Below are 11,897 nucleotides of genomic sequence, written 5' to 3'. Positions count from 1 at the left end.
TTGCCAGGGGCCAAGCTAAGCAGTCTGCTTGAGTTCGCTCTCAGGAGCTTTTGTTCCCTGAACTCTTTCTGCTTTCCATACAGCTTTGAAGGATGGGTATGAAAATAGCAGCCTCCCAATCTCTGGCCCCATAGAAGCCAAGACCTCAGGGACCCAGTTCTCAGTGTGCCCTCAGAGAAAAGCAGTCAATCACTCCTGTCTTCCTGGTCTCCAGCCACACTCCATGCTCACCCAACCTGTGATTGAGCATTTTTATTTCTGGCACCCAGCCAATTTCTACAGCCCACTTCCATACTACTCCTCCCAGAGGAGGAAGGAGGGGATTGCCCTGGATCTGCCACTTGTGGAGTTCCTGATAGAAGAGTAGTGGCCTGACTGTGCCTTGGATGATGGTTTAAGGTAACCTGGAGCTGAGAGCCTACTCCTTAACTCCATCTCTTCAGCCTGCTTCCCTGCTCGAAACCTGAGAGCTCTACTACACTCAGGTACCCCTGGTTTTTTTGTAACCCCTTGGGTCCTGAGACCACACTGTTCCTGACAGGGCTCCACCCCCCACTTAGCTTGTGGAGTGACATCCCTCAGTGGAGCAGACTTCTGAAAGTTCCAATTTTATGCTCTGCTGCTCTCTTTCTTGCTGGGAGCCAGCCCCTCCCCACATGGTCTATCTTCCCATATGTTGCTTCAAATTCACTTCTCTGCACATTCTACCTTCTGGAAAATGGTTAATTTTCTGTCAAGATTTTTATACTTTATATTTGAGGGTAATATCAATTTTCTGGCCTCTCTTTGCCTATCCTGTGCTCCCCTAGGTTTATAGGCTTCAATTATCTTGATAGCCAGTTCTCTTGGCAGTCTTTCTAGTTTCTAGAATCACATTGGTTTGCCTAGTAGCCATTTTTTAAAAAAAGATTTTGTTTATTTATTTGACAGACAGAGATCACAAGACGGCAGAGAGGCAGGCAGAGAGAGAGAGAGGAGGAAACACACTCCCTGCTGAGCAGAGAGCCCAATGCAGGGCTCGATCTCAGGACCCTGAAATCATGACCTGAGCCGAAGACAGAGGCTTTAACCCACTGAGCCACCCACGTGCCCCACCCTAGTAGCCATTTTAAAGGATTTTATTTATAATGTGTATTTTAATATTTAAAGAAAATGATGTTGTGTTGCAGTTGAGTTCCACCATTTTTACATCATTGTTCAGGCTCAAATATTGGCCAAGATCTTTAAAGCAATAATAATATGTATTCTGGTATTCTTTCATTCTATCATCTCTTGACATTATCTTATTTATACATTAGTTTTATTCAATGCATATTTTCACATATTTACTATATGATACATCCCAGATGGTTAGTACAGTGTTCATACAGTGTTGGTGCTTATGTTAATATTTTCTTTATTGCCTATTAGTATTATTTATGTCAAAAGATTAAAATTTCATCTGTTTAATTAATAATTTAATTTATACTCTTTTTAAAAAGTTCACGATCAAAGATACCTTGAATTTGCTGATATTTTAAATTTTACAGTAAGATTCTCATCTAGTGGACTATGTTTTGAAAGCCATTAAATCTTTTTTTAAAAGAAAATATGCCTTTCAATGTAAACACATTTTGCAACGTGCTGTTCATATTTGCTGTGTTCTGTTAGGATCAGTAAGAAAACTACGAGATTGTGGGTTATATTTCGGGTATCAGAGTGATCTTGGAACTTGTGAATAACGAGAATCTCCATCCTTACCAGCATTTGTTCTTTCTTGTCTTTTTCATGATAGCCATTCTAACAGGTGTGAAGTAATACCTCATTGTGATTTTGATTGGCATTCCCTAATATTAGTGATGTGGAACACCTCCTCAAGTTGGTCCATTTGAATATCCTCTTTGGAAAACTCTTTATTCAGGTCTTTATTTGGCCAAATCATTTCCTTCCTCCCTTCCTTCCTTTCTTCCTTCCTTCCTTTCTTATCAGATGTATGGTTTACAAATATTTTTTCTCATTTTGCTAATCATTCATTTTGCTGTGCAAAAGCTTTTTAGTTTGATAGTTCCATTTGTTTATTTAATTTTTTTTATTTGGTTGCTCGTGTTTTAGATGTCAAAAAAATCACTGTCAGGACCCATGTCAAGAAGCTTTTCCCCTATGTTTCTTCTAGGACCTCTCTGGTTTCAGTTCATATATATATGTATATTATAAAGATTTTATTTATTTGACAGAGATCACAAGCAGGCAGAGAGAGAGGAGGAAGCAGGCTCAGAGACCCCGATGCGGGGCTCGATCCCAGAACCCTGGGATCATGACCTGAGCCGAAGGCAGAGGCTTTGACCCACTGAGCCACCCAGGCACCCCTCAGTTCTTTTGAAATCTTAAATCTATTTTGAGGTCTTTTTTTTTTAATTATTTTAATTTTTATTTATTTTAAAGATTTTAAAGTAATCTCAATACCTTATGTGGGGCTTGAACCTACAACCCTGAGATCAAGAGTCACATGCTCCTATGGCAGCCTGCCAGGCTCTCCTGAGTTAATTTTTTTAAGTGGCATAAGATAGGGATCCAGTTTCAGTCTTGGATATGAATATTCAATTCTTCCAGTCCCAGTTACTGTCTTTTCTTCGTGGGATACTCTTGGCTTCCATGTCAAATATTAGTTGTTAGTGTTTTTGTCTCTTTTAACTACCTCTATTTTTTTTACATTACAGAATATGAAGATATCCACTTACTGTTCTTTTTATCTCTAGTTTTAATGTGTAATATGTATCTTTTTTCACTGTAAGGTGCTTGAATTTTATAATAGCTTAGAAAAATGTGGAGGTGTTTAATAGATGAAAATATGTTGGCGTTGTTAAAGCTAATTGCCCAAAGATTTATAAGTGAAGACACATTTAAAGGCACAGTAAGTATGGTGATTGCTTCAGTGAATGCTGTGAACTTTCAGTATATTGTTCAGCATTGCCCTAGAGACGTGTCATTTCTAACACATTATTTTTGATATCACATCTCTTAGACATTTGCCAGCAAATGCCAAATTTATTATTGAATATATATTTCTAGTTAATATTTATGAAACCATCCATAATCAATTACAACTTATTACAGCTCATAGATCTAATTTACCATCTAGGAAAAATTATGGAGAGTTAGATTTTAACATTTGTGGCAATAAACTATCTTAAAACAAATATGTTTATTTGGTTGAAAAGCAAATTTGAGGGAAAAATAAGCTAAGATTATTAAAAGTACAATACCACAGCCACCTGGTTTTTCAAAGCAAATACAAATGACAGAGCTTGCAGAGTTTTAAAAATAAAACACTCAAAATATCAAGTATATAATTTTTAATGTTTAGTAAAGAATAAAAATAATTTAGAGTAAATTGTTAATCTAAAATAATTATTATTAAATTAAAAGAATAAATCATTTAATTTAGAAGGATACTTTTTTTTTTTTTACTGTTTAGTTACACACTCTCTGAAAGATGAATTGCAACAAAATGTGTTCACTCAATAAAAAAAAAAATCACTCTTCCAATTACTGAAATTCAACATACATATCTCTGAATGTAACTGATAGTTAAACATCCTTCAGCGTGAGGGGTTTGAATCTCATGCTGAGGTTACATGTGGCATGATGTGCAAGATCTACTTTTAGTTTGAGATTTTCAGTGTGTATTGATCAAGATGGCTTTAATGTTCCCCTCAGCTTTGCTATACTTTAGACAAAGCTTCTTCCAGGCTATAGGCCCCTGACCTCCCCTTTCTTAGAGCATTTACTTTAGAAAGCTTGTAATTGTAAATTCTTTCTCTGCCTTGTTGAGATGTAAATCTTTTTAAAAGCTTCTTGCAAGTTTTACAGCCCAGAAATGGTTTGCTCTAAGAAGTAAGACCCATTTATTTGAAGTGTAATCATCAAAAGTGACCGGTACTCTTATCTCTTTGTTTCTGTGAGAGAATAGGGACATAACTTCTGCAGGTGCCTTGCTTCGAATTGTAAAACTGCCTTCTGTCATAAAGATATGACAGCCTTATCTTGCTTTTGGGTAAGCCAATTGAACAAATACAGATGACCTATAACATTCTCCACTAAATTTCCACTATCTCATTCCAGCCCTAAGGAATAATACCACCTTCTACTTCATTGGAGTTGAGTTTAGACTTAGTTCCAACCTCTCTCCTCTATCATAGTGGTCTTTGAGGTCTTCCTTGCCTGATTAACTTTGTCCAGTGTAATTTTTGCCTTCACAGAATCGATGTTCAAATTATTTTAGTAATTTATGAAGGCATCTTTAATTTAACTTGTTTTATTATACAGTGGGAAAACAAAGCAAAATAAATAAAAATATCTGAACTTGAATAAGATAACCTGGATTTGAGGTCATTTTTTCCATTTGCAAACTATTAAAGGATATAGTTAATATTTTTCCTGTGATCATCAAGTAAACATTAACAACACACTAAAGAAGGGGTATATACATTTCCTAGCCCTTGCCATATACTGAATATTTGTGCTCACCGCCACCCCTAACTTTATGTATTGAAACCTAATTCCTATTGTAATGATATTTGGAGGTGGGACCTTCAGAAGCGGATGAAACCATGAGGGTTGAGTCCTCATGAATAGAATTATTAACCTTATGAAAGAGACCCCAAAGTGCTATCTTACCCCTTCTGCTATGTGAGGGCACAGAAAGACAGCCATCTAAGTGGGTTCTAATGAGTCACTGAATCTGCTAATACCTTAATCTTAGATTTCCCAGTGTTCAGACTATAAGAAATTTCTGTGCATAAGCCACCCAGTCTTTTGTATTTTTGTTATAGTAGCTCAAGTGGATTCAGACAGCACCTTATACTAATTTAGCATTATCAGATTCATTTTTGTTTTCCTTCAAAAGGACAGACCTAATGATGATATGATATATGAATAATTAACCAGGCATATGAATAAATTTGGTCTGAAAATTACTTTCAAATATTTTGTAAATAGATACCTCTAAGAAAAAAATATGCTAAGATATGTTCTTAATGTAGTTTTACTATACTTCTGCCAAACATTAGCACATCAAAAGATGAATCAATTTAAATGTGAAAGAACATGATTTATATAAAAAGCATATGCTAATTATTATTCTAAAATAGTAAAGAAGAACCCTTCTGAGATTCCTATAGACATATCTTCAAATGACATTGTCTGATCAGCTATAACAACGCTCACTCGCAGTCCACGTATCTTTTCTAGCTGTGTAATATGCCTTTGATACCTACTAATGTTACAAGAATTATAATCCCACTCACTAATTAAAGATTTATTTTTTTTTTATTTGACAGAGAGAGAGAGAGAGACCACAAGCAGGCAGAGAGGCAGGCAGAAAGAGAGGAGGAAGCAGGCTCCCCACCAAGCAGAGAGCCTGATGCAGGACCCAGTCCCAGGACCCTGAGACCATGACCCAAGCCTAAGGCAGAGGCTCAACCCACTGTCACCCAGGTGCCCCCCACTCACTAATTTATAGTTGCTTTGTGAATGTGTTCTCTGAGTTGGTTTTCATACAGAATTCCTGCCACTCACTTTGATTTTAGTTAAGAAAGCCAAAAAGAAAGTCAGACGCTATCAATAAAAAAGGCCAACAGATTTGCTTACACACAGATGAAGATATTCTCTGCATTAAAAATCATAAATAATAGACAAGCAACATTTGGGGGAGAAATATTTACAACAAATATAGAAGGTGAAACATTAATAAAGATTTCCTGAAGTATAGAAAATTAGAATAATGGACAAAAGAAAAATATAAGCAGTAGTTTTAAAGAAGTAAACTAATTTCTCAACAAAATCACCAAATGTTGAAATCTAAAACAATTTAAATTACCCATGTATTAGAATATTTAAAAATATAAGATTGTTAATACACAGTATTATTAATAATGAAATGATATTTTATCTATAAAGTTGATTACTACAGAAATATTAAAGGTATTTTACATATATATGCATGTTAACTGCAACATTGTTTATAATGGCCACATGTTACGAATAGCATCCATATCCACTTAGTAAGGAATGTCTTTAAATAAATTGTGAATTATTCATATAAAAGAAATTATAAAATCATTAAATATACTTATCAGGAACAAAGAGATCTAGAAGTATGTTTTAGGATGAGAAATTTTTTAAAAAGTAACATAGCAAGTTGCAAAGTTATGTGTAAGGAAGTATATTTCATTCCACATGTGTCAAAAACAAATATATACACTTGTATACACACACACACACACATAAATGTACAAAAATATTTTGCATCCTCATATCAAAATTTCCATGATTGCCACCTATGGGTTGTTGAGAGATTAAAGAATTAAATGAAAACACACTGATATGCTATTAGTTTGCTCGCAGTGCTTTACCTCTGAAAGAGATAAACTAGAAAATGGTTGACATCAAAATTATTCCCAAATGTAATTATTTTAGAATAGTAATAAACATTGGAATAAACATTTATATAGTTAGATTTTTTAAAAATTTAGTGACTGAGGAAATAGCTATTGAATTAATATTATTAGATATGCCATTTCTTTGTAAAATTATATCCTATCCTTGCAATTTTTATGCTTGTGGATATGTAAAATTCTTTAAATTTATTTTGAATTGATCTCTTTGGGAGAAATGATTAAAAGAGGTATTAACATTTACTATGAATTCTTATAAATGATAAGAGTTTACTGTGACTTCTTATCAGTGGTAGTTGACTAGAGCCCCATGGTGATTACTTAGCCCAAACCAGATGTTCTTAAATCATATCCAATAATCACATTTTTATCAGATAACATTTATTTCTGACAATACCTGTCCAGGTAGAACCCGTATTAGTGCTTCCGTGGTATATCACATTTGAGAGAGTGGGCTAGTTCTGATCTTGAGTTAACCTTAATTTTGAAAGCCAGGGTAGCTGGTACGAGAGTTGGACATAAACCTTCATTCTGTCTTTAGTATTTGGCTCCATTGCTTTGCAGAAACTGTACCTTACTTAGTTTGTCACTCATGTAAACGATTTCTTGTGTTTTCAGCTGAGATTAGAATTCAGTCACACCCTCTTTTGCTTTTTGTTTTATATGTAGTTGTATCACTATTCACTATTAGAATTTTAGAGTTATTATCGTCAAAGACCTTCATTTTAAGGCTTTGCATATTCATTCGTACTCAAGTAGAGAAAAAGCACTGCAGTGGAGGCTGTAATCCATGTTTTTTTGCAAAGCATCTGCTAAACACGCGAACAGTAGCTCAATGAACAGTAGCTCTCTGTCTCCCAGTTTCTGAATAGATTGATGGCGATAATAGCTAACATTTCTCACGTTCTTATAATGTACCAGGTAAAATTCTATATTACACTCTTTTTTATTCCTCACAGCTAGTTGAGCTGACTGGGATTTTATTCTTTTTTCACAGATTTAGAAAATGTGGAACAAAAGTGAAGAAGTTGTCCAAGATCTTATTTCTAGTAAGTAGTGGGGCTTTGATCTGAATCCATGCTATTAGCTTTCTTTTTTTGTTTTGTTTTGTTTTGTTTTTTATCCCTCCCCCCTTACTGGCTTGGTTTGGTTGTGTTGTGTTCCATTGTATTATTCACTTCTGCCTTTAGACTGTACTTCAGATGGCTTACCAAATCAATTTAAAAATAGAAGAACTTGTTAGGGAGTTGAGATTCAAAACCAAGCAGTCTGACTCAGAAGCCATGCTCTGAGCTACTATTCTGTATTATCTAGATCCATTCCTATGTCTGTATCTGTGCTTTTACCTACCCGTTGATGTATTTATATTTACAAAGCACATATACAGATACATACATGTATATATGCTTAATTTGCACAGCATGCATAAACATGTATTTCATGCAAATGTATTTCAGGGAAAATATATACTTCATCAATTATATTTTCCCCAATACTAACTCGTCTAGCCAAATGGAGACAGACACACCTTGTTCCTGACACAGGTCTACATATGGAATTAGTTCCTTTGCTGTGAGTCAGAGACAATTTACTGGGACCATCTGAGATCGAAAGCTAAGACAGTTCCTTTGTTCTCCAAACAGAAGCAGAGAATCTTTATGCAGCACCATAGTTGTCCATGTACCACAGGGAGTCAGGTGAGGGTTTTGCCTCTGAGAATCTCTAGGATTGAGTAGAGCCGTCTTCTGCTTTATCACTCACTGTTAATGCCTGGCAGTGGGTTATCTGTGGATTGGACTCTATGGCTAAAGGAGAGGCTACAGGGACCCTGGACAAAGTCACTCAAGTGCACCTAGCTTAGATTTCTCCCTCTATAAAGGAAGGATAGGAACTAAACTCTCTACTGTTTGTAATAAGCTTCAGGCAAATTCTCAGTCCGCAATAAAAACATAAATTTCCAAAAAATAAAAATTACTGTCATAATCATCATCAATAAAAAAGTAGTTGTTTCTGAGAGGAAAGAGAAAGTAAGTGCAAACAGTGCAGGTTAGGGCAGAACAGGAACAAAGTCCGAGGGTGAGCTGAGGAAACAGGCCCCTGGGGAATACAGACTTTAATCAACAAGAGCCCTGGAACAGAAGGGAGACCAAGGATCCCTTTCATCCTGCACTTACAGTAAAAAGAATATAGAGACAGATGCTGAAATTTGAAGAACTTTCATTTTTCAATTCAGTATTTTTTGGTATGACTAGGGTATTTGACAATTTTCTAAAACTTTAAGAAAGTTCCTAAAAATACAGATTTTCATTCTCTTCTATAAGAATATTGATGTTGAAATCTGGGAAATCTCAGGAAAAATATTCATAATTGGAAACAGATCCTTATGGGGTCTTATGAAGAATTCTCTTATAGTTGTAAAAAAAGACAGGAACTTGGAAGATGAGACTGACAGATCAGAAAACTATATTTTACTTTACTTTACATTAGTTTAATAACTTGAAATACAGAATTTTATTTAGAAACTGTTTAATGTAGGATGCTTCAGTTGGTTAAGCGTCTGCCTTCAGATGCCTCAGGTCATGATCTCAGGTCCTGGGATTGAGCCCCGTACTGGGCTCCCTGCTCAGCAGAGACCCTGCTTCTCAATTAAGTAAATAAAATCTTAAACAAAAAAGGAACTATTTAATGTAAAAAAAAAAGATCTTTCAAGAAAGACTAGGTTGAAAATGGGCTCCCAATAAAATGTTTAAAAGGTGACAAAAAGAGAAATAGTACCATTGTTATTGAAACAATGGCTAGTTACTTGCATTTTTTGGGCATTGTTAATCACTGAATCTGGATTTTTCTCTGAATTCCACATAGAGCGTGCACTACACAACAATTTTGCATAAAATATCTGCTTTCTACATACATTGAAGGCAAACACCACTAGAAACAAATCAAAACATCAGGGGGTGAGCAGTCTTACTAGTGGGTGATGCACATTTTGCAGAATCCTGCCAAACAAAGGAACTGAATAGGCTAGGGGTGATGAGATCAAAAGACGATGAGGAAGCATTAAGGAATGAAATATGTTATAGATTAATAATTCAGGCATGGTACTGTATAAAAAAGAACTAACATTTAGCAAACACAGTAATGAGTTTTATCTCCAAAGAGGTGAGTGCGCTAACAAAGTATTTCGATAACAGTGCAGGGCTGTGGACAGCAGGTACCAAGAACACCCAGCCTTGCAGATTCCAAGGTAAGAAGCGCCTTCACTGGTCCCGCCCTTTGCCGGGGGTCCACAGAGAACTTGCAACATGACCACCCACCTGCCGAACTTAAACTCTCAGCAGCAAACTTTAAGGAGCCAAAGAGAAGTCCCCAGTGGGCAGGGGGAGCAGAGAAGAGAAACATGTTCAGTGTAAGCTTAGAAGACAGTAAAATGGGACACCAACTCTCATTCAAATAGCAGAGATGATTTAAATCCTGGGCACACCTCATTTCCTAAAAAAACAAAAAAACAAAAAAACAAACAAACCATAATACATAGAAATGTCAGGGATAACTGGAAAATCAGCAGAGAAGTAGTCAGTGAATTTCCAGCTCTTCAACTCAAACACCTCAGGCCCGAAACACACCTTCTGTTTATCCAGACTACAATGCCTCTTGCTTTGTAGAGTGGGGATATCATTTGGCTATAAAGCCAAATGGCTTGACAGTGCAACTTTTTGAACTTTCCTTTTGGGCCAAGGTCTAGGCCTTTGCAGATTCAAGCAGTCCTGCAAGGCCGGTGAACACCAGATTCGAAAGGTCTAGAGGTCTGGCCCTTCCTTCCCAGACACCATGTCAGACATGTAAAATCTCTTGATGAGATTTGTAAAATGTTACATTTTATATTTTGAAATATGGAAGCATATGTTAAGCACTCTTCAGGCATTTATTTATTAAAACATTCTCTGCCAGGATTTCACATGAGCTTAAAATTCAAATGAGTTCTTACATTTCTCTACTGAGGACTCCACCTCAGTGTGTTGCATAGAAACACCTTCTCCAGCAATGAGTGTCACCAGAGTCCACACGGTGAGCCCCATGGTCCACCTCTTTGTTCCCTGGGTGACCCAGTTAGATGTTAATAGTGCTTCGCTACAAAGCTCCTAACCCAAACTCCTCTGAAAAGGAGTAACGCTTTTGCAAAGTGCACTTTAAGAAGAGGCACTTTTTGATTACGTAAAGAAACCAGCGAGCCCTATGAGAATAAAGAAGGGAGTATTTTACTGGTAAGCACATGATTTGAAGTGAGGAATTCAGATGTTGCTCTGCTGGTCCAGGCTGGGAATATCTTCTTGCCCCTCCTGTGGCTCCCCTTTGGCAGGTAACACAAAGCCTTCATCTGTGCCATAGAGAATGTCCACACAGCTCTGCAATACAAGGTTGTTTTCCCTCTCGCTCTCTTGGCAAATCAATTCCATGTTCCTTAGCTTTCCAAAGTAGAAACGTCTCTCTGTCTCTGAGTCTTAGACAGTAAGTTTTGATATGTTGACCTGCTGTATCAACTCAGCTGCTCCATCATCTCTGTTGCCCACACCAGGATTCTTTCACACCACACCCAGGCTGGCCTCCAGGGTTACCATGGTTCTCTGTGTTACAGTGAAGGCTTCTGGGGAGCTCACTACTAGAGCTGAGAGGTTTCTTGGGTTTGTTCAGAGCTAGAGCTACAAGGGAGGGAGCCCCTGCAGTTTCTTGACCATGTCTGTAAGCTGCAGGGTCATACTTTTCCATCATAGTTTGCATCAAAAAATATCTTGAACCAGTGAACAAATTCCAAATTGTCTTGAAATGTTCCTATTTACTAATTTGTCCACAGAAGTTATTTTGTCAACTCCCACTCTTAAAACCCGCATGTCCTATTTTGAATTTCTGGATGTAATTGTGTTCCAGCTTAGCCTGGAGGTTCACTTTCTTCAAGGTAGAGGAGCGGGGGGAACCACCTGTCCATAAGCTGATACCTGGCAGCCCCTGAGCATGACTGTTCCATTTTTGTCAGATTTGGGTGTAGGGACTCATTGATCCAGGCTAGCACATCATGTCTACTTAAGCTATCACCTATAAGTGACACTGAGTGTATGTTTACTGCCGTCTTCCACTCTTGGCAGAGCTTCATCTATTGACTGTGCCTGGCTTCAGTTCAGTTCTGTTGTCTTCTCATTCAAACCACTGGGCCTGATGAAAAAGAGGCCTGGATGTTTCCCCTCAGTCTAATTCTGTGTAAGCCAAATGAAGTTGAACAAAATGGGAAACAATACATTATGGAAAAGCACACATAGAGATTTAAAACTTTTTGATTCTCTATTCATGGTTTTATTCATTGAAATCTCAAAGAATTATACTGGGAAAGAGTGATAACTATCACTGTAAAGAAAAAAATAGGGAAGTAACTGGAAAAAGAGGGCAAATATACCTACTACTAAAGAAAGGGAT

The 11,897-nt window shown here is 36.8% G+C and overlaps 1 pseudogene; it reads right to left on the bottom strand.

Annotated features, from left to right (window-relative positions):
- Positions 1–10,723: 10,723 nt before the first annotated feature.
- LOC116568740 lies at positions 10,724–11,580 on the bottom strand (annotated as a pseudogene).
- Between the last annotated feature and the right edge of the window lie 317 nt (positions 11,581–11,897).

The sequence above is a fragment of the Mustela erminea genome, chromosome 11, assembly GCF_009829155.1.
Source record: "Mustela erminea isolate mMusErm1 chromosome 11, mMusErm1.Pri, whole genome shotgun sequence".
In the NCBI taxonomy this organism is placed as follows: domain Eukaryota; kingdom Metazoa; phylum Chordata; class Mammalia; order Carnivora; family Mustelidae; genus Mustela; species Mustela erminea.
This window is presented reverse-complemented; position numbering and strand designations above follow the sequence as displayed.